The sequence below is a fragment of the Pristiophorus japonicus genome, chromosome 4 (genome assembly GCF_044704955.1).
Source record: "Pristiophorus japonicus isolate sPriJap1 chromosome 4, sPriJap1.hap1, whole genome shotgun sequence".
Lineage (NCBI taxonomy): Eukaryota > Metazoa > Chordata > Chondrichthyes > Pristiophoridae > Pristiophorus > Pristiophorus japonicus.
The window spans coordinates 238,113,927-238,139,495 of NC_091980.1; positions in this window are offsets into that span (position 1 = coordinate 238,113,927).

The following is a 25,569-nucleotide window of genomic DNA, read 5'->3' on the forward strand; positions in this document are numbered from 1 at the left end:
AATCTGGGTTGTGATTCCCTTACCTGTATGAGTGAAATTACATTTTGCTGGGTGTTCATCTAAGTGTGGGCAACTAGGGGCCGAATTTGGTGCAGGTTGCACCCACAGCTGCCAAGGATCCGCTGGAAATGTATGTTTTTTGGGCGATTCCTCCGGAATCACCCATCTACCATCCATGTTCCACCCAGTGGGAGATTGGTCGCGGAGGGATCCGTCCATGCCGGATGCTGCAAATCACCCATTTTGGTGAGGGACGCTGGCCTCAGATCGACCTGCCGCCCGCCAGAAGGACCACTGGCAAAAGGCAGGTCTGACCTGGCCGTGAGTCGGGTGGCAGGGAGACGGGCTCCGAGTGCTGCAGCTCTGCACATTGCGGCTACGGTGCAGATGCTGGACCATCATAAGTGGGACTGCTGGAAAAAGTTAGGTGGTTGTTGCTTTACTTTATTGCTGATGGTCATGTTTATTTTGGATGTGATAAAAGTGTCTGAAATGTGTCTGGGCTGATGGAAACTTTTTTCTTTGACCTTGCTGAAAGACCTTCATTGAGAAGCCCACTGGCGAAGGCAAAATAATTATGAATAAGTGAAAAGTCACATTTTGTTCATCCAAACTGATTAATTAATTCTGTGACACAGTCCTTCAAGACATTCTCAGGGAAGCACTACATATCACAGAGGGCGAGAGGATTAGGGTTAGAATAATCTATCGTAAGCCTGAGACAGCTGCAGACTCTGACAACCTTTGTATGGGAGGAAAAGGGTGTAAAGTTACAGCTATTCGACTTTAGGGGCAACATGATTACAGAGCAAATTAAGGAAGGACTGTGGTCAATAGAACACAGCAAGAGACAAGCACCGCGGTGACTCAGTGGCCTACTGTTGAGGTTTCAATGACTAGACTGTTACTACCGCCTTGTTAATGTGTCTTTCTATGTACTGCATGGAAACTACTTCATAAAATCAGTTCTGATTCATCACAAAAGACCTGTACCCAGCGTGCCTTGCTGTGGTGATGGACATAAGTCTATTCTGGGAGATGTAATAAATCTGACAGATCGAATAACCCTCAATGAACTCATTGAATGGCGGTGCAGGCTCGAAGGGCCGAATGGCCTACTCCTGCACCTATTTTCTATGTCTATGTTTCTATAAAGCATGTTGTGATGGCCTGATGACAGTACCCATTATACAGTGCAGTCATATGTGAATGGGAAGATATTCCTGATAAAGCAGATGACCTGAGGGACATGTGTTTGTTTCTCACAAGGTACCACACATGACGTTAGTCAGCCACTCACCGAGAGGGTCAACAAGTGCATTTACAAGTGCACAATAACAAAGGTTACATAACATTATTACATTTACACCACCAACACCCACCCCTCGACCTGCACCACCACCTCTCTTCCCTCTTCGCCCCCCCCGCCCTTGAAGTGATGCCCACGCTCCTCTTCCTCGCCCCGCCTACACCACAGTGTCCCGATCCTCTGCCCCTCACTGCCTCTGGTTGACGAGGTTGTGCAGGAGTGCAGACGTGTGCGTCTTGGTGAGAAGGTGGGGGCGTGACCGAAGGCCGGGATCTCCTGTTCCTCTGGGTCTGTCTGCCTTGAGGGTGTGGGGTCAGGGGCTTGAATTGCACATCCAGAGGCCATCTCTTGCCTCATCGCTTCAACGGTCTTCGTTGTGCGCTCCAACACAGTGGTGAGCCGGTCCATCTTTTGATCATGCTGCTGAGTGAAGGTGGCTATCCCAGCCATGGTCTGGAGCATATCGCGACCTATCTTCACGCTTGTCCGTGATAGCTGGACCATCTCCAGGATTGCAGAGCTGTGGTGAATCCTCAGGTGGATGCTCGCTGCTGGTGGGTTCTGCGCTTGGTTGAGCTTGCCAGTGTGGAGTCTGTACCAAACCCCAGGAACTTTGAGACGGACGCCAAGGTTCTGCTGACACCTGGCTCACATGGCAAGAGGCTGCTGTCATCCTGTTCCTGCTCCCTGGAGCTCAAGGGGCTCAAAGATGGGTCCTTCTCCCTCCTGTCTCTTCTCTTCTTTATGGCTCAGGGTGGCAGAGGCGGGAGCGATTGAAATGGGTGATCTGGCGGGGGGGGTGGGGGTGGAGGTGGAGGAGGTATCCGCTGCCTTGGGCTGGGGGTGATGTCGGCGTGGGAGACTTTAGGGTTTGACAGGTTCTCTGAAGGCCAGAGGTCGATGGTGTGCTTTGATCCGTGCTGTCCAAGTCGACATCTGCAAATAGAGGACGACATAAAAGTCTGTAGGGGGGGTGGGGGAGTTGGGGCTGGGAGGTGGTGCTGGTCAAGCTGAGATGTGAACCATCCATGCCATCTCACATTCTGCCACCAAGGAGTTCCATCTTTACATGTCCACACCAATAATGGGCGACAAATTGTGCGTTCAACTGCGAGTGCATTAACATTGCATGTCCTTGCATGCCATGAGCGTGGCTCACACCGGAGATTAGTATAACCTTACCATGCTGTGGCATCGGATCTGCATCAACATTTGTGGTTGCATGGCGGCAGTCACCCACCAGTGCCAATGCACGCTCCTCCAGCCTGCTCAATTCGACTACCGCTGCTGCTCCCCTCCCATCGCTCTCAGGCTTGCTCCCCTGGATGCATTTTTCTTCTGCACAAAGAAACGTTGCAGCCTTTAACCCCTTTGCTCATGTCCCCCACGCACACTCCCACATACACACACATCTGGCGCATAACCTTTTTGGCGTTGGACAGGAGGGGGTGAATAAATTTGTACTCACTCTTGCTGCCAGCAATTCGTTCCAACATTTCCGGCATTGGCCCCCATCCCGCTCAACGTTGCCCATTGCGCTCACGTTATCACTGATTACCCTCCAAATGCGTCGGTATTGGGGTGGTGGAGGCTTGCCACAACCATCCCGGGTGAGGTCTTTGTATCTGCGCTCCACCTCCGTCATGAGCTCCTCTAATTCCTCCTCATTAAACCAAGAAGCTCTGGGCCTGGTTTGGCCAGTCTTCATTGCTGGTTTCTGGCCACTCATCATTAATGATGAAACGATTGGCTGCTCAACAGTTTGTGGGTCTCAATTTCTCCAACTGCCCCCTCTGCAACTCAGAATGCCCCCTCTCCAACCTCCAACTCTCTCCACTCCAACCTCCAACTCTCTCCACTCCAACATCCAACTCTCTCCTCTCAAATGCCAACTCCTCTCCCTTCTCGCAATCCGGTGGAATAAAGTGCTGTGCCTTTATGCGCATGCGCAGTAAGCAACCAGTCTCAAACAGCCCTGAAATGACGACACGTCGGAAGACAAAAAGTACAAAAAAAATTGCGAAGTCTCACGCATGCGCATTGGAGGCCCTCCAAAGATCTCCGAGTGGAGAGGCCTCCAACTGCCGCACACTGATGATGCCGGCTGCTCACTCCTGCTCCCGCCCGGCGACTCCCGCTGCCTGCCGCTGACGTCCACACAATGGAGCTGAAAGTGGCTCCCGATGGGACCCGGCGGCAGCGGGTGGTAAAAAGATTGGTGCCGCCCAGGGACCGCCGAGAAATGGGCGGCGACCAAATTCGGTCCCCTAGAGTTTCATTCCTGTTGCATTTTGCTGTTGAATTATGAACGATTCATGCATTTCACTTAGGAATGAAATCATCAGTTCAATTTAGCTTTATCATAGTCTGCATAATTTTCAGGTATCCTAGAGCATTTCAAATATATCGTGCAAATGCTGTCCCTGATAATGCAAAAGCAAAGCACTTTCACTTAATAATAGTGGAATCAAAAGGGCTGTTTTCGGCAGTTCAGGAAAATAGGAAAATGGTCTGTAGTTGATTAGCCACCTATTATATACCTGACCCAATTTTCTTCTCGATTCATTTCAATGGAAAGGAAAATGGGGTGGAGTGTGAAATGGTCGACCAATACATTAGCACCTACTTTAACACCACTGGTACAAGTTAAACTCAGCCTGAAAATCTCTTATGGTGCACTCAAACTGTTTCACCCATTTATCCAATGTTGAAGGGACTAAAGCTCGGTTATTGTATAGGTTAAATGGAGGTAAATGAGGCATTTCTGGAGCCATGCTACTAATCCAACTGTATCAGTACTCTGCGCTGAACTCCAAGTCATCGTCAACATCTTCAGCGAGGCGTACGAAAGCATGAGCCTTACACTAAACATCCGTAAGACACAGGTCCTCCACCAACCTGATCCTGCCACACAGCACTGCCCCCCCAGTCATCAAGATCCAAGGTGTGGCCTCGGACAATGTGGACCACTTTCCATACCTCGGGAGCCTATTATCAGCAAAGGCAGACATCGATGACGAGGTTTAACACCACCTCCAGTGCGCCAGCGCAGTCTTCGGCCGCCTGAGGAAGAGAGTGTTCGAAGATCAGGCCCTCAAATCTAGCAACAAGCTTATGGTCTACAGGACTGTAGTGATACCCACCCTCCTGTATGGCTCAGAGATGTGGACCATATACAGTAGACACCTCAAATCGCTGGAGAAATACTATCAACAATGCCTCCGTAAAATCCTGCAAATCCCCTGGGAGGACAGACGCATCAACGTTAGTGTTCTCAATCAGGCCAACATCCCCAGCATCGAAGCACTGACCACACTCGACCAGCTCCGTTGGGTGGGCCATACTGTTCGTATGCACGACACAAGACTCCCAAAGAAAGCACTCTCCTCGGAACTCCTACACGGCAGCAAGCCCCAGGTGGGCAGAGGAAACGTTTCAAGGACACCCTCAAAGCCTCCTTGATAAAGTGCAACATCCCCATCGACAGCTGGGAGTCCCTGGCCAAAGACCTCCCTTAGTGGAGGAAGAGTATCCGGGAAGGCGCTAAGCACCTCGAGTCTCGTTGCTGAGAGCATGCAGAAAACAGGCGCAAGCAGTGGAAGGAACATGCGGCAAACCAGACTCCCCACTCACCTTTTCCTTCAACCACTGTCTGTCCCACCTGTGACAGAGACTGTAATTCCCGTATTGTACTGTTCAGTCACCTGAGTACTCACTTTTAGAGTGGAAGCAAGTCTTCCTCGATGTCGAGGGACTGCCTATGATGATCAGTACTCAGATGGATACAGATACATGGGATACACCACATTGATGGTTAGTGACTCATTCTGCAAATACATGGGCTTACAACTAAGAGAAATGAGGCCATGTATTCGTGCCAAAGGTGCTTCTCTGCCATACCTTAGTGCTTCGACGGGAATTCCATCTGTTCCTGTTGCCTTGTTATTCTTCAGCTTACGGATGGTCCTTTACTACCTCGTGCCGGGCTGGGGTTGTGCTGAGATGCTGGCGGGTAGCATGCTGCAGGATGGAGTCGAGGACACTCGCGTCGAAGACAGAGTCTCGGTTAGGGCGATCTTCAAAATGCTCCTTCCAGAGAGCACTGACTGCCTCTCTGTCCTTGATGAGTACCTCACTTTTTTTTGGCCAACAATGGGGCAGGGTCTTGGGTACTTGGGCCGTAGATGGTCTTGACCACGCTGAAGAATCCATGCACATCGTGGTTGTCGGCTAACTGCTGGATCTCCTGTGCTTTCTCCACCCACCATCTGTTTTTTAGGTCGCGGGTTTTATGTTGGTACCTCGGCCTTCAGACGTCTGTGGAGCTGCTTTCTTGCTCTCGTGTTGGGTTGCTGTTTTAAGTTCAGAATTGCCTTGCGCTTGCGGCTTATTGGCTCCTGGATCTCCTGGTTGTTCTTGTTGAACCAGTTTTGGTGTTTCCTGGTCGAGTGACCGAGCGTCTCTTCACATGTGTTGATTATGGAGGCCTTGAGGGCAGACCAAGCGATGTGGGCACTCTGCGTCTCTGGGTGATTAAGGATTACCAGATTGGCAGTGAAGCGCTGGCTGAATAGTGCTTTCTTAACAGGGTCTTTGAGTACCTCTGCGTTGATTTTCCTGCGGCATTGTTTTTGTTGCCGTCGTTGTTTTGGGGCTACTTTGATAATGATGGATCGGATTAGGTAGTGATCCATCCAGCAGTTGTCAGCTCCTGTCATGGTGCGGGTGATGCACACGTCCTTGCGGTCCCTCGCTTGGATGATGAAATAGTCGAGCAGGCGCTAGTGCTTGGAGTGAGGGTGCTGCTATCATGTCCTGTACTCATCCCTCTGATGGAACAAGGTGTTGGTTATGATAAGGCCATGTTCTAGGCATTTTGTCAGGAGGAGGGTACCGCTGGAGTTGGTTTTCCCTAACCCCTCTCTGTCAATCACACCTCCCCAGAGGTCTGTGTCCTTTCCAACTCTGGCGTTGAAATTGCCAAGAAGTATCAGCTTATCATCCGTTGGGACTCAGGACAAGGATTGTTCGAGGCTGGGGTAGACTTCCTCTTTGGTCTCATCTGTAGCATCCAGGGGCGTACGCGCTGATGACCATAGCGCATTGGTTCCGGGCTAGAGTCATGAGACGTTCGCTATCCCATAAGGGGAGTCTCTGAGACAGCCCACCAGCTCATTCTTGATGGTGAAGCCCACTCCGTGGAGGTAGTGTTCTTTTTCTGGTTTGCCTTTCCAGAAGAAGGTGCAACCTCCCTTGTTCTTTGAGCTGGCCTTCCCCTGCCCGCCGGGTCTTGCTTGGGGCGGCGATGTCAGCATCGAAGTGTCTGAGCTCCCGGGCAACGATAGTAGTGCAGCATTCCGGTCTGTCGTTGTTGGGGTTGTCAATGAGGGTCCTGATGTTCCAGGTCCCAAACTTCATTTTGAAGGGTGGAAGATGCCTGTGCGTGAGTTCTTTTAATGTGGTGTGGCCATTGTACACCGGCTACCGCACGGGTTTGACAGAGCAAGGACTTGGTCCAGTGGCAAGGGGGTCTGAGATGACTGGAGGCCAGGCTCGACTGTATGGGCCTAATTGACTATGGTGTGGGGTGTGAGCCGTAAGCTTGATGCTGAGCAGTGCCTTTCGGAGAGATGGTGAGCGATCCGAGGTGTGGAGTGGGGGTGAGAGATTTGAGGCAATGCTTCCCTCTCCCAGGTAATAGCTCCCGGCTGAGGGCAGGCATTGGGATGGCCAGAGATCCAGTTCGTAGGAGGAGGAGAGGTCAGAGTGGCCAATGCCATTGCATGCACCACGTGCTCGAAAGGCACTGCTCCGCAGTTGAATGGGATCAGCAGCCGGAGGGAGGCCAAAACGTCGCCGGAGTCGGGCCCACATAGGGTCGAAGACATTCAAATAAAAATGATTGGAAAAAGAAAATTACCCGTAAGACCTTCAGGGGAACCCATTAAGGTAAGTCGCTGTAAAAAAAAAAATTTATTAAAAAGTTCACGACTTTTTTTTTCCAGTTTTTTTTAAAACTTACCTTTGGGGTTACACCAGCCTCCTCATGGCGGCCCTCCCCCCTGCTGGCGCTGACTCCTGCCCACACAAATCTGGCATCTCGGCAGGCAGGAGGTCACTTGCGCCACTTGGCCGCCCGCTGACATCAGCGGGCAGTTCCCGGCGGTTCTCCCCTCCCACCCGCTCCAGCCCAAGTACAAACTGGCACTGGGCACAACCCAGAGAGGAATATCGGCGGATCTTGGCGGCAGTGGGCGGTAAGACCATCAATTTCAGCACCCTGAGATTGAGATGGGAAAAGAAAAGCAGGGTCACTTTTCAAAGATTGTACTGATGTATCACACTAGGATGAATTGCATGAGCATTATAAATTCCAGATCTGCTCCAATATTCTCTCACGCCTCTTACGATCAGGAGTTTAGCTCTACTGTTCAATATCTCCTCATAAAGTAGCACGACTCAGAGGCATAATAACAAAAGCCCCTAACACGAGAAACTGGATACCATAATCTTGCAAGTGCATCTTCCATACGGTGGCTGATTAACACCATAGTAAGATGGGGCCAGCTATGAATTGTCAAGCTGCTTCATCTTCTATATTAAGTGAAGATAGAGAGTAAGAGGTACGAAAAATCTCATGTTTCTTCAACTTAATTCTGTCCCTCCTCGCAATATTAAAAAGCCATATTATCCCTGTTCGCGGGTTGTGCTCCTGTTAATTGAAAGAGAAAAAAAAGTCAAAATTTGCTTAGATTAAGGGATGATCTAATTGAGGTGTTTAAGATGATTAAAGGATTTGATAGGGTAGATTATGAGAAACTATTTCCTCTGGTGAGAGAGTCCAGAACAAGGGGGCATAACTTTAAAAGTAGAGTTCGACCATTCAGGTGTGAAGTCAGGGAGCAATAATCTCATTGAATTGCAGAACATGATCAAGGGACTGAATGGCCTATTCCTGTTCCTATGCTTTATGTTTTGAGGAATGAAGAATATGGTTTGAGGCTGATGATCACCAAATGCAGGCCAAGCACAGATTTAAATAGTCAGACATTGCCCACAGGCCATTCCAAAGATAACTTTTGAGATCTTGAAGCTGTGACTTTAACATTTGGTTGTTTTGAAGGTATTCTGCAGTAAGCACAATGCAAAGTATGCTGACCATTTTTTGTGTATTACATTTTGCATAGCCAGGCAAACCGGAGGAATCTCAATCTTAATTGAAACAGTTCCACTGCTGCCTTGATGCAGTACAACTTGAAGCAAAAAGAACACTGACCAGAGAAGGGTTAATTGAAGCAGTTTTCACGAGACAATCATAAAAACTGTAACACGAAACCGTGTTTGGATGAGCCTCAGATCATTGCAACATCTGTAATTGCTGGCTACTCTAGTATCTTTACAACCATTGGGCCTACTCATTCTTTGTTGCTTGTGAAAATTCCTGGTGTCAATGTGCAGTTGCCATTGCTCTTTCAATTCAATGGGCTCTGTATGAAATTAATGAATGGCTAAATAATACAAGCAGTTATAAGGACTAATGTATACTGAAAATAGGGATCAAGGGCTTTAATTTACTTGAAACATTCAGATAATTTTACAGTGATATTGTAATCTTATGAAACCACAACACAGGTAGTTCATAAATAACAGCTGAAATCCAAGGTTTTACATAGGATTACATAGAATATACAGGACAGAAACAGGCCATTCAGCCCAACCAGTTCATGCTGGTGTGTATGCTCCATTCGAGATTCATCTAACCCTATCAGCATAACCCTCTATTCCCTTCTCCCTCATATGCTTATCTAACGCCCCTTAAATGCTATAGTACTCACTGCAACCACTCCCTGTGGTAGCAAGTTCCACATTCTCACCACTCTCTGGGCAAAGAAGTTTCTTCTGAATTCCCTATTGGATTTCTTGGTGACTATCTTATATTGATGGCCTCTAGCTATGCTCCGCCCCACAAGTGGAAACACTCTTTCTGTATCGACTTTATAAAAACCTTTCATGATTTTAAAGACCTCTATTAAGTCACCCCTCAGTCTCCTCTTTTCAAGAGAAAAGAGACACAGCCTCTTTAGTTGCCAACTTTTGTTTTCCATGATGTTGTGTATCTGTAAAGCATGCACTCCCATGTTCCACCACCAGGGAGCGCATCCCCTGAAGTCCCAAGGGATTCCAGCATCCCTTGGGAGCACTGTATATAAGCCGGCCCCCAAGGCCTGTTACTCACTCTGGAGTGTCTTAATACTGTTACTTTAACCTCCCTGTGTGCAGTCTTATCTGTGTTAGGAACACAACAACTGGTGACGAGTACACAAATCCAACACATATTGCAGCAAACTGTGAGCATCCTGGAGAAGTTCTCGGAGGGTGATGACTGGGAAGCCTATGTTGAACGGCTAGACCAGTACTTTGTAGCCAACGAGCTGGACGGAGAAGGAAGCGCTGCAAAAAGGAGAGCGATCCTCCTCACGGTCTGTGGGGCACCGACCTACAGCCTCATGAAGAATCTTCTGGCTCCGATTAAACCCACAGATAAGTCAAATGAGGAGCTGTGTACACTGGTTCGGGAGCATCTTAACCCGAGGGAGAGCGTGCTGATGGCGAGGTATCGGTTCTACACGTGCCAGCGATCTGAAGGTCAAGAAGTGGCGAGTTACGTCGCTGAGCTAAGGCGACTTGCAGGACAATGTGAGTTTGATGGCTACCCGGAGCAAATGCTCAGAGACTTTTTTGTACTGGGCATTGGCCCACAAGACCATCCTACGAAAACTTTTGACTGTAGAGACACCGACCCTCAGTAAGGCCATTGCGATAGCACAGGCGTTTATGTCCACCAGTGATAACACCAAACAAATCTCTCAGCACACAAGTGCTAGCAATGTTCATAAATTAACTGGAACTCTGTTTGCGAGCAGAAATGTACAGGGTAGAAACCATGAGTCTGCAACCGCCAGCAGGCCTCAGGTGACCTAGATGACTCCGAATCCACAACAAAGGATGAATGCAAGGCAATTCACATCTTTTGCAAGCTCTGCAAAATCTGCTAACCATCACGTGGCAGAGGAAGATCGGTCCATGGTGGACCAAAGCAATTTTGAGCCTCAGAAAGAGGAGGCAGATGCTGAAGTACATGGGGTGCACACATTTTCGATGAAATGTCCACCTATAATGCTAAACGTAAAATTGAATGGCTTACCCGTAGTCATGGAACTGGACACTGGCGCTAGCCAATCCATCATGATTAAAAAGATGTTTGAGAGACTGTGGTACAACAAGGCACTCAGACCAGCCCTGAGCCCCATCCACACACTGAGAACGTACACCAAAGAGCTTATCACTGTCCTGGGCAGCGCCATGGTCAAGATCACCTACAAGAGCATGGTGCACAAACTGCCACTCTGGATTGTCCACTGCTTGGAAGGAGCTGGCTGGGCAAAATCCGCTGGAACTGGGATGACATCCGAGCGCTATCACATGTCGATGAGGTCTCATGTACCCAGGTTCTTAACAAATTTCCTTCCCTTTTTGAGCCAGGCTTTGGAAACTTTTCCGGGCGAAGGTGCGGATCCATTTGGTCCCAGAGGCACAACCCATTCACCACAAGGCGCGAGCGGTACCTCACACGATGAGGGAGAGAGTGAAAATCTAGCTGGACAGGCTGCAACGTGAGGGCATCATCGCCCCAGTGGAATTCAGCGAGTGGGCCAGCCCGATTGTACCAGTACTCAAAAGTGATGGCACGGTCAGGATTTGCGGCGATTATAAAGTAATTATTAATCGTTTCTCGCTACAGGACCAATACCTGCTACCTAAGGCTGACGACCTATTTGCCACGCTGGCAGGAAGCAAGACATTCACCAAGCTCGACCTGACTTCGGTCTACATGACGCAGGAGCTAGAGGAGTCTTCGAAGGGGCTCACCTGCATCAACAAGTGCAAGGGACTGTTCATCTACAACAGATGCCCGTTTGGAATTTGGTCGGCTGCAGCGATCTTCCAGAGAAACATGGAGAGCCTACTCAAGTCGGTACCATGCACGGTGATTTTTCAGGACGACCTATTGGTCACTGGTCGGGACATCGTCGAGCACCTACAAAACTGGAGGAGGTCCTCCAGCGACTGGATCACTTAGGGCTGCGGCTGAAGAGGTCGAAATGCGTCTTCATGGCAACAGAAGTGGAGTTTTTGGGGAGAAATATCGCGGCGAATAGCATTCAGCCCACAGACGCCATGACAGAGGCTATCAGGAACGCGCCCAAGCCACAGAACGTCACGGAGCTGCGGTCGTTCCTGGGACTCCTCAGCTATTTTGGTAACATCCTACCGGGGTTAAGCACCCTCTTAGAGCCCCTACATGTGTTATTGCGAAAAAGGTGGTGTCTGCTGTGGGTTGTTCAGGGCAGTCTGTGAACCGCAGCTTCGTTTGGTCCAGGTGCTTTCTGCAAATTTGTCCATTGTCTAGTTTGACTACAAACACCTTATTGCTTTCTTTTGCTATCACCGTGCCCGCGATCCACTTGGGACCATGTCCATAGTTTAGCACATACACAGGGTCATTCAGATCAATGTCCCGTGACACAGTGGTGCGACCATCGTTTACATTTTGTTGCTGCCGCCTGCTCTCTACCTGATCATGCAGCTTGGGGTGAACCAGCGAGAGTCTGGTTTTAAGTGTCCTTTTCATGAGTAGCTCAGCCGGGGGCACCCCTGTGAGCGAGTGGAGTCTCGTGCGGTAGCTGAGCAGTACTCTGGACAGGCAGAAAACTGTGTACTGCATGGGAGTTGGGCCAGCATCCTCGTTGAAATGCAAGAGCCAGTCAAGCAGTTCCAGCGGCGAAAGGACGAGCTGTCCATTCAGGCAGACTGCCTGTTGTGGGGCAACTGCGTAGTGCTACCCAAAAAGGGCAGGGAGACGTTCATCTCGGATCTCCACAGCACACACCCGGGTATCGTAATGATGAAAGCGATAGCCAGATCCCACGTGTGGTGACCCGGTATCGACTCTGACTTCGAGTCCTGTGTACAGCAATGCAGTGTGTGTGCTCAGTTGAGCAACGTGCCCAGAGAGGCACCACTAAGTTTGTGGTCCTGGCCCTCCAGACTATGGTCGAGGATCCATGTCGACAATGCGGGCCCGTTTCTCGGTAAAATATTCCTGGTGGTGGTGGATGCTTTTTCAAAATGGATTGAATGTGAAATAATGTCGGGAAGCACCGCCACCGTCACCATTGAAAGCCTGACGGGCTGCCTGACATACTGGTCAATGACAACGGGCCATGTTTCACCAGTGCCGAATTTAAAGAATTCATGACCCGCAATGGGATCAAACCTGTCACCTCGGCCCTGTTTAAACCAGCCTCCAATGGGCAGGCAGAACGGGCAGTACAAACAATCAAACAGAGCCTCAAATGAGTCACAGAAGGCTCACTCCAAACCCACCTGTCCCGAGTACTGCTCAGCTACCGCACGAGACCCCACTCGCTCACAGGGGTGCCCCCAGCTGAGCTACTCATGAAAAGGACATTTAAAACCAGACTCTCGCTGGTTCACCCCAACCTGCATGATCAGGTAGAGAGCAGGCAGCAGCAACAAAATGTAAACGATGGTCGCGCCACTGTGTCACGGGAAATTGATCTGAATGACCCTGTTTATGTGCTAAACTATGGACATGGTCCCAAGTGGATCGCGGGCACAGTGATAGCTAAAGAAGGGAGTAGGGTGTTTGTCGTCAAACTAGATAATGGACAAATTTGCAGAAAGCACCTGGACCAAACGAGGCTGCGGTTCACAGACTGCCCCGAACAACCCACAGCAGACACCACCTTTTTCGAGCCCACAACACGCACCCAAAGGATCAACGACACCATGCCGGACCAGGAAATCGAACCCAACAGCCCAGCAAGGCCAGGCTCACCCAGCAGCCCTGCAGGGCCAACAACACGCCAGCCCAGCGAGGGCACAGCCAACACACTAGAACAGGCATTTGTACCGAGGAGGTCCACCAGGGAAAGAAAGGCTCCCCACCACCTCACCCTGTAAATAATTTTCACTTTGACTTTAGTGGGGGGGGTGATGTTATGTATCTGTAAAGCATGCACTCTCATGTTCTGCCACCAGGGAGCGCATCCCCTGAAGTCCCAAGGGATCCCAGCATCTCTTGGGAGCACTGTATATAAGCTGGCTCCTAAGGCCTGTTACTCACTCTGGAGTGTCTTAATAAAGACTGAGGTCACTGTTACTTTAACCTCACTGTGTGCAGTCTCACCTGTGTTAGGAGCACAACAGATTCCATGTTAAATATTGAAGAAAATTAAATTATTCCAAAAGCTTCTGGAAAATCCTTATTTATATTGATTTATATTCTCTTATTCAGAACTCCATGGGTAAATCTACAAGTCTACTGCTGGCTTACAGTGGGAAGCTCCATGGGCATAGTCTATTGCTTTTTTCTGTTGAGTACACGCCCATACCAGTTAGTCTGACATCAGTAGTAGGGAAAATCTTAGAATCTATTTAAGGACGTGGTAACAGGGCACTTAGAAAATAATAATAGGATTGGACAGAGTCAACGTGGATTTATGAAATGGAAATCATGTTTGACAAATCTGTTCAAGTTTTTTGAGGTTGTAACTAGCAGAATAGATAAGGGTGACCAATGGATGTGGTGTATTTGGATTTTCAGAAGGCATCCGATAAGGTACCACACAAGAGGTTATTAAGCAAAATGAGGGCTCATGGGATTGGGGGTAATATACTAGCATGGATTGAGGATTGGTTAATGGACAGAAAACAGAGAGTAGAAATAAACGGGTCATTTTCGGGTTGGCAGGCTGTAACTAGTGGGGTGCCGCAAGGATCGATGCTTGGGCCCCAGCTATTCACAATCTATATCAATGATTTGGATGAGGGGACTGAATGTATAATATATAAGTTTGCTGATGATACAAAGCGAGGTGGGAATGTAAGTTGTGAGGAGGATGCAAAGAGGCTTCAAGGGGATATAGACAGGCTAAGTGAATGGACAAGAACATGGTCAAATTGAATATAATGTGGAGAAATGTGAAGTTATCCACTTTGATAGGAAAAATAGTAAAGCAGAATATTTTTTAAATGGTGAAATGTTGGTATTCAAAGGGATCTGGATGTCCTTGTACACAAATCACAAAGTTAATATGCGGGTACAGCAAGCAATTAAGAAAGCAAATGGTATGTTGGCCTTTATTACAAGAGGATTTGCGTATGATAATAAAGACGTCTTACTGCAATTATGTAGGGCCCTGGTGAGACCACACCTAGAGTATTGTGTACAGATTTGGTCGTCTTACCTAAGGAAGGATATACTTGTCGTTGAGGGAGTTCACCAGACTGATTCCTGAGAAGGTGGGGGGGGGGGGGGGGGTTGTCCTATGAGGAGAGATTGAGTAGACTAGGCATATATTCTCTAAAGTTTAAAAGAATGAGAGGTGATCTCATTGAAACATACAACATTCTTACAGATACTGACAGGGTAGATGCAGGGAGGATGTTTCCTCTGGCTGAGGAGTCTCGAACCAGAGGGTCACAGTCTCAGAATAGGGGGTCGGCCATTTAGGACCGAGATGAGGAGAAACCTCTTCACTCAGAGGGTGGTGAATCTTTGGAATTCTCTATCCAGGAGGGCTGTGGAGGCTCAGTCTTTGAGTATATTCAAGACAGAGATAGATAGAGTTTTGGATATTAAGGGAATCAAGGGATATGGGGATAGTGCAGAAAAATGGAGTTGAGGTAGAAGACCAGCCATGATCTTATTGAATGGCGGAGCAGGCTCAAGGGGTCGAGGGGCCTACTGCGGCTCTTAATTCTTATGTTGTTATGAATTTATACACTACATTGTACATGTCTGACACTCCACATGTATGTAAATCAAATATTTTAATCATGTTTGTTTAACGTTGCAGTTAAGAACAGACAGTGAGCCAAATGAAGAAAAGAGAACATGGCCCTAGATTTTCCCAACTAGTATTAGCATTTTCAGCATGTTGTGATTTGTAATGGATTTTTATCTTTTATAATAAAATGTATTTTTCTGGCAAGTCTTAGCACTCCTTTCATTTTGATATGAAAGATTTTGAAGGTTTTCTGTCATGGTTGTCATATTATGTAGATCATGGACCATACCACTGATTTACACATCAGGAAATAATGGATGTGCTCTCATGATGTTGCTTTGTACGTGACCAGTGGATCAGCTGGCCCTCTTCTGGAAAATCAGCCCGAGTAAGTTAAACTTCATTTTTATTAGATGAGATTCCAAGAATTTTGCAGGTGTTTTGATCATTGCCCTCCGTGATTCTATCCATTTTTCCCTGAAGTCGTTAAGCTAGTGGCTTTGATCATCAATGCTGACAAAGATGTGGAAATTCCGATTGATGGTTTCATTCTGCGGCAGTTCTGAGCAGAGACTAATACTGTGAACTGAGTAATCTTCTTTCGTTGCACGCACTGACAAACTGAAGTCCCAAACCTGCCTGTCAATTTAATTGCTTGATTTTGTTGGGTGGAGTTCTGTTAGTTCTCAATTATGTTACTGGATGGCGAACCAGGCTACAGAGAGGCTGTTTTTTACAGAAACTGGCCAATTCATTTCTTTCATAGTTCTGACGTAAGGACATTGACCTGAAACGTTACTGTTTCTCTCTCCACAGATGCTGCCTGACCTGCTGAAAGTTTCCAGCATTTTCTGTTTTTATTTCAGAATTCCAGAACCCACAGTATTTTGCTTTTGTTTTAATTCTTTATTTAATCTGTTTTAATTGCACCTCCAGTTGGCAGCTGCAAAGAAGTCTGCAGCTAGGGAATCATGTATTCCTATTGAATAGGGTTTCTAAAGACAAGAATCAGTAACTAGAGAGAAAATAAAAGGGGCCTAAAACCTGCAGTAGAGTGCTCAGAAGCGCTCACCCAGGACCTCTGCAACTAACCCTGCCAAAGTTTGTGGGGTCATGGAGACTTTTACATAACAACAACAGGCACGCATGTCAGAAGGGGCACATCTAGGCCGCCCACCAGAGGAAAGAGGCCAGAAAGTTTGACGAAGATTGGAGGCCAGCATCCCTGCTCGGATCCCCAGTGGGCTTCCGACAGTGATCAGCATGATGGTCCCTCGGTTAATCCTAGACTTTGGCCCTTTGAGAGGTAGCAAGGCAGAAGTTCTCAACACAGGATATCCCTAGCCCCGACTCCTGTTAGGCCAATGTTTGGGGAGCACACAGGCTCTGCCTCAACAAGCCATCACAGAATCTCCCATATCCAGGTGCAGCCTACTCCCCAGTGCATTCCTGCTGAAGTTATGGCAAGAGCATGCCAGAAATGCTCTAGACTTTTGGCTCCAATATATGAAGCTGTATTAAATAAATTAAAGACAGAATAAAAAGCTATTTCATAAGATCACAAAACAGATAAGGATAAGAAAGACCATTCAGTCCAGCTTTGTTCATTCATCCAGAAAGTACTTAAAATCTTTCAATTAGAGTATCTAACTGTTTCTTTAAGAAATTCAAGGGCTTTTGTACCCACAACTGTGCCTAGGAGCCCATTCCAGGTGCTGAAATCATAGATGTTTACAGTACAGAAGGAGAATATTTGATCCACTGTCAGCTCTTTGCGAGAGCAATCAATGCAATCGACTGTCCTGCTCACTCGCCATATCCCTGTATGGTCATTTTAACCCAGCCTGCCCAGTGGGTAACTGACGGAATCGGATCAGCGGCCACCTTACCCCATTTTATACCCTGCCTGATTTTACTTTCCTGCTACATGGGATAGATTTAATTTGCTCCTGTGTTTTCCTCCTCATAAAATGTTTATCTCCTTCTTCTTCTTAGGCAGTCCCTCGGCGTCGAGGATGACTTGCTTCCACACTGAGTTCTCAGGTGGCTGAGCAGTCCAATGCAGGACCTACAGTCTCTGTCACAGGTGGAGGAGACGGTGGTTGAAGGGATGGGTGGGTGGGGTGCTTGGGTTGTCGTGCGTTCCTTCCGCTGTTTACGCTTGGCTTCAGCTTGCTCCTGACGAAAATACTCGATGTCCGGCGCCTTCCCAGATGCTTCTCGTCCACTTAGGGCGGTCTTGGGCCAGAGATTCCCAGGTGTCTGTGGGGGTGTTGCACTTTTTCAAGAAGGCTTTGAGGGTGTCCTTGAATCGTTTCCTCTGCCCACCTGGGGCTCGCTTGCCGTGTCGGAGCTCCGAGTAGAGCGCTTGTTTTGGGAGTCTCGTATCGGGTATGCGGATGATGTGGCCCATCCAACGGAGCTGATCGAGCGTGGTCAGTGCTTCGATGCTGGGGATGTTGGCCTGAGCGGGAACACTGATGATGCACCTATCCTGCCAATGGATTTGCAGGATCTTGCGGAGGCAGCATTGGTAATACTTCTCCAATGCTTTGAGGTGCCTGCTGTACATAGTCCATGGCACTGAAGCATAAAGGAGGGCAGGTATTACCACTGCTCTGTAGACCATGAGCTTGGTGCTGGGTTTAAGGTCCTGGTCTTCAAACACTCCCTCCCTCAGGTGATCGACGGTTGCACTGGTACACTGAAGGTGGTGTTGGACTTCGTCATCGACGTCTGCCCTTGCTGACAGTAGGTTCCCGGGGTATGGAAAAAGGGTTGTCCAATGCCTTGTCGTGGATTTTGATGATCGGGAGGTAGTACTGTGTGACGGGCACAGGTTGGTAGAGGATCTTACGGATGTTTAGTGTAAGGCCCATGCTTTCGTATGCTTCGGTGAAGGTGTTGACGATGGCTTGGAGTTCAGCATCCAAGTGTGCGCAGATGCAAGCATCATCTGCATACTGTAATTCAATGACAGAGGGTGGGATCATCTTGGATCTGGACTGGAGGCGACGGATGTTGAACAGTTTCCCATTTGTTCTGTAGATTAGCTCCACTGCAACGGGAAGCTTGCTGAGGGTGAGATGGAGTAATGCAGCAAGGAAGATCGAGAAGAGCGTTACTGCGATGACACCGCCTTGCTTGACCCCGGTCCGAATGTGAATTGAGTCTGTGGTGGATCCGTTGGTCAGGATCACGGCTTGCATAGCATCGTGAAGCAGGCAGAGGATGGCGACAAACATTTGAGGGCAGATGCATTTGAGGAGGATGCTCAATAATCCTTCATGGTTAACAGTGTCGAAGGTCTTTGTGAGGTCAAAGAAGGCCATGTACAGGAGTTGGTGCTATTCCCTGCATTTCTCTTGGATTTGCCGTGTGGTGAAGATCATGTCCATTGTGCCCCTTAGTGGGCAGAATCCGCACTGCGACTCTGGGAGGAGTTCTTCAGCCACAAGGAGAAGGCGATTGAGGAAGATTCTTGCGATGACTTTCCCTGTGGAAGACAGCAGGGAAACTCCTCTGCAATTACCACATTCGGACTTTCTTGAAGATGGTCACGATTACTGGGTCTCTGAGATCCCCTGGCATGCTCTCTTCCTTCCAGATAAGAGAAATGAGATCATGTATTCACGCCAATATTGCTTCTCCACCATGTTTTAGTGCTTTGGCGGGAATTCCATTGCTCATGAGGCCTTGTTGTTCTTCAGTTTTCAGATGGCCTTTTCAACCTCATGCTAGGCGGCGGTTGTGCTGAGATCGTGGCGGGTAGCATGCTGCCGGATGGAATCGAGGACACTCACATCGAAGAGAGAGTCTCGGTTGAGGAAATCTCCGAAGTGCTCCTTCTAGTGGGCGCTGACTGCCTCTCTGTCCTTGATGATTACCTCTCTGTTCTTGGCCAGCAGTGGGGTAGGACCTTGGGTGCTTGGGCCGTAGGTTGTCTTCACTGCGCTAAAGAATCTATGCATGTCGTCATTGTCAGCTAGTTGCTGGATCTCCTGCGCTTTCTCCATCTGTTCTTTAGGTCGTGAGTTTTTTGTTGGACCTCGGCCTTCAGACGTCTGTAGAGCTGCTTTCTTGCTCTCGAGTTGTGTTGCTGTTTCCAGTTTGAGAATGCCTTGTGCTTGCGGCTTATTAATTCCTGGATCTCCTGGTCATTCTCGTGGAACCAGTCTTGGTGTTTCCTGGCCGAGTGACTGAGATCTCTTCACAGGTGCTAATTATAGAGGCCTTGAGGACAGACCAGGCGCTGTGGACATTCTGCATCTCTGGGTCACTGGGAGTCGTCAAGTTGGTAGCGAGGTGCTGGCTGAATAGTGCTTTCTTAGCAGGGTTTTTGAGTGCTCCAGCGTTGATTTTCCTGTGGCATTGTTTCTGTTGCGGTCGCTCTTTTGGGGCTATGTTGATGGTAATGGCAGAGCGGATTAGACGGTGGTCCATCCAGCAGTCATCAGCTCCTGTCATGCTGCGGTTGATGCGCACGCCCTTGTGGTCCCCCTTGTGCTCGCACGATGACGTAGTCTAGCAGATGCCATCCTTGCCACGAGGGTGTTGCCATGAGGCCTTGAACTTGTCTTTCTGATGGAACAAGGTGTTGGTTATGATAAGGCCATGTTCTAAGCATTTTGTCAGGAGGAGAGTACCATTGAAGTTGGCTTCCTTACCCCGTCTCTGCTAATCACACCTCCCCAGAGATCTGTGTCCTTTCCAACTCTGGTGTTAAAGTCGCCAAGGTGGCAGGAATTGTGGATGCATTGGTTGTAATTTACCAAAATTCCCTGGATTCTGGGAAGGTCCCAGCAGATTGGAAAACTGCAAATGTAACGCCCCTATTTAAAAAAGGAGGCAGACAAAAAGCAGGAAACTATAGATCAGTTAGCCTAACATCTGTGGTTGGGAAAATGTTGGAGTCCATTATTAAAGAAGCAGTAGCAGGACATTTGGAAAAGCAAAATTCGGTCAGGCAGAGTCAACATGGATTTATGAAGGGGCAGTCATGTTTGACAAATTTGCTGGAGTTTTTTGAAAATGTAACGAACAGGGTAGATAAAGAGGAACCAGAGGATGTGATATATTTGGACTTCCAGATGGCATTTGACAAGGTGCCACATAAAAGGTTACTGCACAAGATAAAAGTTCACGGGGTTGGAGGTAATATATTAGCACGGATAGAGGATTGGCTAACCAACAGAAAACAGTCGGGATAAATGGTTCATTCACTGGTTGGCAACCAGTAACTAGTTGGGTGCTGCAGGGATCAGTGCTGGGACCCCAACTATTTACAATCTACATTAACGACTTGGAAGAAGGGACTGAGTGTAACAGCCAAGTTTGCTGACGATACAAAGATGAGAGGAAAAGCAATGTGTGAGGAGGACACACAAAATCTGCAAAAGGACATAGACAGGCTACGTGAGTGGGCAAAAATTTGGCAGATGGAGTATAATGTTGGAAAGTTTGAGGTCATGCACTTCGGTAGAAAAAAAATCAAAGAGCAAGTTATTATTTAAATGGAGAAAGATTGCAAAGTGCCACAGTACAGCGGGACCTGGGGGTACTTGTGCATGAAACACAAAAGGTTAGTATGCAGGTACACCAAGTGATCAGGAAGGCCAATGGTATCTTAGCCTATATTGCAAATGGGATGGAGTATAAAAGCACGGAAGTTTTGCTACAGCTATATAAGGTATTGGAGAGGCCACACCTGGAATACTTGTTGACTTATGAGGAAAGGTTGAGTATGTTGGGCCTCTACTCATTGGAATTCAGAAGAATGAGAGGTGATCTTATCGAAACGTATAAGATTATGAGGGGGCCTGATAAGGTGGATGCAGAGAAGATGTTTCCACTGATGGGGGAGACTAGAACTAGAGGACATGATCTTAGAATAAGGGGCCACCCATTTAAAACAGAGGTGAGGAGGAATTTCTTGTCTGAGGGTTGTAAATCTGTGGAATTCGCTGCCTCAGAGAGCTGTGGATGCTGGGACATTGAATAAACTTAAGTCAGAAATAGACAGTTTCTTAAACGATAAGGGATTATGGGGAGCGGGTGGGGAAGCAGAGCTGAGTCCATGATTTTATTAAACGGCAGAACAGGCTCGTATGACCTACTCCTGTTCCTATTTCTTATGTTCTTATCAGCACTTTGCCCACTGGGACTCGGGACAGGCATTGTTCAAGGCTGGAGTAAAATTCCTCCTTGGTCTCGTCTGTAGCTTCTAGTGTTGGGGCGTACGCGCTGATGACCGTAGCGCACTAGTTCTGGGCCAGGGTGAGCCGAAGACTCATAAGGTGTTCATTTATCCCGCAAGGGGAGTCTCTGAGACGGCCAACTAGCTCCTTTTTTATGGCGAAGCCTACTCCTTAGAGGGGGCGTTCTTCTTCTGATTTACCTTTCCAGAAGATGGTATAAACACCATCTTGTTCCTTGAGCTGACCTTCCCCTGCCCACCGGGTCGCGCTTAGTGCGGCAATGATTGGCCCTGAAATTCCAATGTCCCGGCTCCTTACGAAGTTTCTACAGACCCGGGAAGGCATCAGAAAAGCCGGTTTTCAGCGCACAATGCGCATGCGCTGAAAACCGGCTTTTCCGATCTGTAAAGTTTCTGGAGCGAGGACACTTGCAGGGCAAGATTTCTGATATTTACGAATATCTTGCCCTGAAAATGACCTTTAAAATCTTGCGCCTGAAAAAGCAGGCCTATAGCCTACTTTTACAGGCGCAAGTGTTTAAAAATGCACAAAAACATTTTAAAATAATAAAGTTATAAAAAAACATTTTATTGTTTAAAAACCCTCCCCACTACGGTAAGTTTATTTTAAGGCTTAATTAAAAAAACTTTTTAAAATGTCGGGAAAATATTTTTTTTATAACAACTTTAATTTAAATGAATGTTAAATATGTAGTTTATTTTCTATTTTTTGTGTTTTGGGTGTTTGGGGGGTGGTTTCTCATTCATAGTAATAGGAGTTCCGTAAGTACGGAACTCCTATTACTATGAATGAGAATGTATACTACACCTGATTGGCTGCTGTCTCCAGCTCCTGGCCTGCGCACGTCCCCACGTGCACGCGTTGCGACGCGCAGTCACGAGAGGTCTCCGGCTGGGAAGTTCCAACGGGGCGCAGCAGCAACAGGTAAGTGTGCACCTTTGTTCCCTTTTTCTTTCGTTTTCCTGTGGGAAGAGCTCGACCAGAATTTAAGGGTCTCCATGTCGAAACATCTGAGTTCCTGGGCAATGATGGCAGTGCGACGTTCCGGTCTGTTGCTGTTAGGGTTGTCCATGAGGGTCCTGACGTTCCAGGTCCCGAACTTCATTTTAAAGGGTGGAAGATGCCTGTGCATGAATTCTATTAATGTGCGGTGGCTGTTGCACACCAGCTACCACATGGGCTTGACAGAGCAAGGTCTTGGTCCAGTGGCAAGATGACTGGAGACCAGGCTCCGCTGTATGGGCCAAGAACATACACACAAACATACTCCGATTGTCCACCTTCCCCCTTCCCGCAGTTCCTCTCTCCCTGGGATTTATTGCCTCGCTGTTGGCCCATTCTGCTCTTTTCCTGAACCCCGACCCCACCGCTGGTCCACGGTGCGCTACTCCTGGGCCTCGACCTCGCTGTTGGGCCTCGGTCTTGCTTCGCTCCTCCTGGACCCCGACATCCGTTCTTCACCTCTCCTGGACCCTGACCTTGCTCTGCAGCTGGGCCCTGGCCTCGCCGCTCTTGGACCCCAACCTCTGCTCCTTGTCTCTCCTGGGCCCTGACTTCCCCCCGCCACCCCCCAACCTCCTGGGCCCCGGCCTCGCCGCTCCTGGGCCCCGACCTCCGCTCCACACCACTCCTGGGCCCGCTCTTTGCGAGAGCAATCAATGCATTCCACTATCCTGCTCTCTCCCTGTATGGGTAATATCATGTATGTAGACCATGTATACTAACTGTATAGTCACATAAGGTGTGCCACCAGAGGGCACTGCGGTGGGAGACCTGAGGGTCACTTGCATAGGTGTGCAGGGCCCAGTATAAAAGGCTGCCCACCATGCTTGTGTCTCACTCTGGAGTTGTTATAAATGAGACTAAGGTCACAACAGCTCAAGTACAATACTAGACCTCGTGGAGTTATTCATAAGAGTATTAAAGACATAACAACTGGCGACGAGATTGTGAACTTTCACGCAAAAAGGACTAACGTGGTACATTAGAAAAGTTCCCAGAGGGTGAAGATTGGGAAGCCTTGATGGAGCGGCTCGACCAATATTTCGTAGCAAACGACCTGATGGGCGATGATCCGGCCACGCTGGCAGATAAGCGCAGAGCTATCCTGTTGACCAGTTGTGGGCCTGTGGTCTATGGCCTCATCAGGGACTTGCTTGCACCAGAGAAAACAACGACCAAGTCATACGAGGAACTGAAAGTGCTAATTCGGGACCAACTCAAACCGAAGGAGAGCATCCTCAGGTCAGGCATCGATTTTATACACACCGCCGCCCCGAGGGCCAGGAAATCGTGAAGTACGCTGCCGACCTCAGGAGACTGGCAGGACCGTGTGAATTCGGCACATCCCTCGTCGATGCGTTGTGGGACGTCTTTGTAATTGGCATCGGTCATGAGGTCCTTCTTCACAGGTTACTGTCTGCAGAAGCCACCATCACTCTGCAGAAGGCCATCAGCATCAGCCAAGCATTCATGACTTCAAGCTGCAGCTCCAAGCAGATGATGACTCACTCTCAGGACTCAAACCCGGCAAGTACTGTAAATAGAATGGCGCCTTTCACGGGCAGAATTGTTGAACATGAATCTTCCCAGGGCAGAGCATACAGGCCCCCGAGTCCTTTAACTCGGAGTCCGCCGAGGGGTGCAAACGTAAGTCGAGTAGCAGATGGCTGTGAATCCAGCGCGGATTACGAGGAGATGGCTAGAGAGGCAGCTTAGTTTCAGGTCAAAGTGTATGCACCACAGATTGTCCTCCATCGATAATGGAAGTCGAGATAAATGGCGTTCCAGTCTTCATGGAAGTGTACACAGGGGTGAGGCAGTCAGTAATGAGCCAGGAAGCCTTTGAGAGGCTATGGAATGATCAAGCTGAACGACCCAGGCTGGTCCCAGTTCAGGTAAAGCTGTGCACTTACACCAAGGAACTGATATCAGTTGTTGGTGGTGCGGATGTAAGTGTATCCCATGATGGTGCGGTGCACAATTTTCCATTGTGGATTGTTTCAGGTGATGGACCAACGCTACTTGGAAGAAGATGGATGGGGAAGATTCATTGGAACTAGGAAGACTTCATCCCTCCAGCGATCGACGTCCCCCGTGCTCAGAGGCAGAGCAAGCCCCCATATTCGGTTGGATCAGGCACTGGAGAGCAGATCCGCGCAGCCCCTGAGGCAAAGACCGCTCATCACGACTGTGTAGCGATGATCCGACCGAGACGACCCGAACGCACCTTCCCGGTTTCAGTTGCAGGACTCCTGGGGAGGAAGATTGGATCCTTGGGCGCCTTATCAGCTTCAGTGGCAGAATCCCTAGATAGGAATAGTGCAATCAAGCAGATGCAACATGGATTCATGAAAGGGAAATCATGTTTAACTAATTTACTGGAATTCTTTGAGGATATACGAGCATGGTGGATAGAGGTGTACCGATGGATGTGGTGTATTTAGATTTCCAAAAGGCATTCGATAAGGTGCCACACAAAAGGTTACTGCAGAAGATAAAGGTACGCGGAGTCGGGAAATGTATTAGCATGGATAGAGAATTGGCTGGCTAACAGAAAGCAGAGAGTCAGGATAAATGGGTCCTTTTTCGGGTTGGAAATCGGTGGTTAGTGGTGTGCCACAGGGATCGGTGCTGGGACCACAACTGTTTACAATATACATAGATGACCTGGAAGAGGGGACAGAGTGTAGTGTAACAAAATTTGCAGATGACACAAAGATTAGTGGGAAAGCAGGTTGTGTAGATGACACAGAGGCTGCAAAGAGAATTAGATAGGTTAAGTGAATGGGCTAAGGTTTGGCAGATGGAATATAATGTTGGAAAATGTGAGGACATCCACCTTGGGGAAAAAAAACAGTAAAAGGGAATATTATTTAAATGGGGAGAAATTACAACATGCTGCGGTGCAGAGGGACCTGGGGGTCCTTGTGCATGAAACTCTTTTAGAGTCTACCTGCAAAACATAAAACATGTATCCGTGCCACCCGACCTGGATGACACACCAGACATTTACAAGGCCCTTTTTTTCTTTTTTTTTCTTTTTTTTTCGGGCACTAAAATCAAATTTTTTCCTTTTTCCAGTGCCCCCTTAAAAGGAGAGGGGGGACACTAAAAGCACCGGCAATTAAAACAAATTAAACTTTAAAACGTAAAATCAAATTAA